The sequence below is a fragment of the Physella acuta genome, unplaced genomic scaffold (assembly GCF_028476545.2).
Source record: "Physella acuta isolate Inbredline_101_S28 unplaced genomic scaffold, ASM2847654v3 ptg002311l, whole genome shotgun sequence".
NCBI classification, from domain to species: domain Eukaryota; kingdom Metazoa; phylum Mollusca; class Gastropoda; family Physidae; genus Physella; species Physella acuta.
In genome coordinates this window covers 30001-32500 of record NW_026733809.1, presented here as the reverse complement: position 1 = coordinate 32500, position 2500 = coordinate 30001, and the positions used below count along the sequence as shown (strand labels likewise).

The 2500-nt window shown below is 49.2% G+C and overlaps 1 non-coding gene across 1 annotated transcript in view; it reads right to left on the bottom strand.

Moving 5' to 3' along the window:
* Positions 1–38, bottom strand: part of LOC131932896 (small subunit ribosomal RNA) — a 1846-nt gene extending 1808 nt beyond the window's left edge. The window contains exon 1 of the ribosomal RNA XR_009384744.1: positions 1–38. This exon is cut by the window's left edge and continues 1808 nt beyond it. This is a non-coding gene — a ribosomal RNA (small subunit ribosomal RNA).
* Positions 39–2500: the final 2462 nt, after the last annotated feature.

Here is a 2500-nt window from a genome sequence, read left to right as displayed (position 1 = left end):
GAGACAAGCATATGACTACTGGCAGGATCAACCAGATAGCTATCGTTTGCGAGACGTTTTTCCACAACACATCGCGGGACGGGAGACAACGCTCTAGCGAGAGAACGGATCCCGGCATTCCCGGATTTTTTCACATCGGACCGCTCACATTTCCCCCTTCACCGTAAACACGGCGTCGCCGGGAAATCTCTCGATTTGCATCGAGCCGACTGCGTTTTGCAGACCCGTCGCCCGTTCCGAGGGCTGGGCCAGTGCGAGACTTTTATCGAGCCACCAATACTGCTTGGTTGCGTTAGCACTGCGCGTCGCCGCTGGCTTCACGCTACGGACACGTACTTTTACCTTCACTGGCGCGACCTGCGCGCCGAGCCCGCATTTTACCGGGAAGCTAGTCGGGAGACTGAGCCACGCACGGTCAGATCGGGCACATGTCGCTGGCTGCGAGGGAGCGCGGATCCTAGCGTCACATAGAGGCTTCACCGACACTCACCTCCACAATAGTAGATACAGACCGTTTTAACCGCCGTATTTCTGCCCATACCTCTAGTGTTAAACCGAAAAATCGGGTACATAGTCTCGGGGAGGACCGGGGTGCCGCCCCATGAGGGGAGCCCGCACGGAGGGCGCCGGGGGTGCCGCGACCCGGGGGGCGGCGCGGGGGTGTCGGGGCGCATCTACGGGGCTCACTCGCGCGGGCGCCACACTTCCGGGGGGCGCCCCAGGTGGGGTGCCAACTTTGGCGCCCCCGACTAAGGGGCCGCCCCCACTGCGGTTACACGCTTTACGACCACCCACCCGCGTTCCCCACCCCAGGGGGCATGCGAATCACCCGCCAGGGGCGTTCTGGGACCGAGGGCGCCGCTCCGGCACAAGGGGGAGCCAAAACGCCCCGAGTTCCCCCGCGGCCACCTCGACACCTGGGCGGGCGGCGAGGGGTGTCCTGCGATCGGGGTGGGGAGCTCTACCAGAATCACCCGCCAAACTTCACCGGGGGCGTCTCCCGGCGCCCCTGCGCTCGGGTGACGAACAGCGCCCCGGGCTATCCCGGGCGCCCTATGGCGTCCACCTTCGATCGGAAGGGTGATCTCGACTCGGGCTGAGGCGGGCCACAACAATCCGCGGTCACATCGGAGCCGTCCAGGCTAACGAGGCCCCGGCTCACGGGTAACCCATGGGGCTGGACCGGGAGTCCGCCGTTAAAGAAGAAAGAAATGTAGTGCAAACCAGAACCAGTTTTTTTTATTTATTTTATAACTCGACTAATAATCGTCACAAAATTATAAACTTGGTACCTACGGATAGCCCTGGGCCCAACCTAATACAGGATGTCCATAACTATGCGCTAATTAAATAATTAATGGGTATTAAGGTCGGTCTTAGTAAATTGCTATATAAAGTCTAAGACCAGAACCAGTATTTTAAATTTATTTTATAACTCGGCTCCTAATTGTCACAAAATTTAAAAATTGGTACCTATGGATAGCCCTCGGCCCTACCTAATACACCGTGTCCATAACAATGTGGTAATTAAATATTTACTGGGCGTTAGGGTCGGTCTTAGTAAATTGCTATATAAAGTCTATATAAAATTTTACGAATTTAAAAAAAAAATTCCTACCGTCAAAAATAGCGACGCCTAGACCACCACACCTGTTCTGACGTTAAATCCTACTTGCACACACGTGTGGGAATAGATTAGATATCATCTAGAGATAGAATTCCTAATTATTTAATTAAAATAGAGACTCTAGATTTAATAGTTGTGTCATAGTTACATTAAGTCGAATTAGCGAAGCGGAGGCGGGAACTAGATTCTAGATCTAACACTTCGATTGCGATGAAAAAAAAATAGCTTTATTTTAAGGCCGACAAGGCAAATACGGTTTAATTAATATTAAAGAAATAAGTCCGAACACCTACCTTAAGCGAATCATCTACACAACACATGACTAGAAATAATACACGTCCACACGAAGAGCGATTGAAACGGTGACTGCAACGGTGAAAACTTGTACGACGGAAACATGGCGCCTAGGTTATGCCTACTTCCGGTCTGATGAAAATTTTTAATTCATTTTAAATTTTGCGCTCTATTTCGTCCGCGCTTGTCCACTTAAACTCTACAGAAAAGATAGTCTATATAAAAATAATTCCTAGAAGACAATTTTATGAGAGATCACCCACATTTATTTACCCTGCCTGTCTACCTTAGGGTTAGAGTTTGAATTTTTCTAGATTCAAGCCAAATATGCCGTGTCGATTAAACGACGACGTACATAACAGAGCGAAGACAATGAATGGTTCCTTAATTAACTATAATTACGGTCCTAATACAACTACAATTCACCATAGTACTAATATGTATGTGTATTGTTGTTTTGGGAGTTCTGTCATTACATTTTAAATTATAAAAAAAACGGGTTTACGATACACTTCATTACGCCGCCGATCGTGGTTTTAGATTTAAATTTGGTCGGATTCGGTTTATTATTAATTTATA